The following is a 414-nucleotide window of genomic DNA, read 5'->3' as shown; positions in this document are numbered from 1 at the left end:
TGTGTGTATGTGTCCCTGTGTGTGTGTCTGTGTTTGTGGGTCTGTGAGCATGTGTGAGTATATGTACGTGTGTCTGAGTTTATGTCTATTTATGTGTATGTCTAAGAGTCTTTGCGTGCATAGTGTTGTGGATCCTCCAGATACCCTGTTTGATTCTTTATTATCATTTTCTCATGTTTTTTTATTTTTGTATATCCTGAAACAAAATTGTGTTTTCAAGTTACTTGCATTTTAGTAATAAGTGCTGCTTTTAAATGAAAATAAAACAAATATAATCCCTGTAAGATATATTTCTATGTAATTCTCTTTTCTCTGATATTTATTCAATTTTCTGGTATTAATTCAAAACCCTTGAAAATGAAATTAGAAAAACAATCTACTTGATTATTACATGTAAATATTTATATTTTCTTT

Source organism: Orycteropus afer, unplaced genomic scaffold, assembly GCF_000298275.1.
Source record: "Orycteropus afer afer isolate SDZICR_OR568_19922 unplaced genomic scaffold, OryAfe1.0 scaffold00782, whole genome shotgun sequence".
In the NCBI taxonomy this organism is placed as follows: Eukaryota; Metazoa; Chordata; class Mammalia; order Tubulidentata; family Orycteropodidae; genus Orycteropus; species Orycteropus afer.
The sequence above is the reverse complement of the archived record's forward strand: the minus strand, read 5'-3'. Positions refer to the sequence as shown.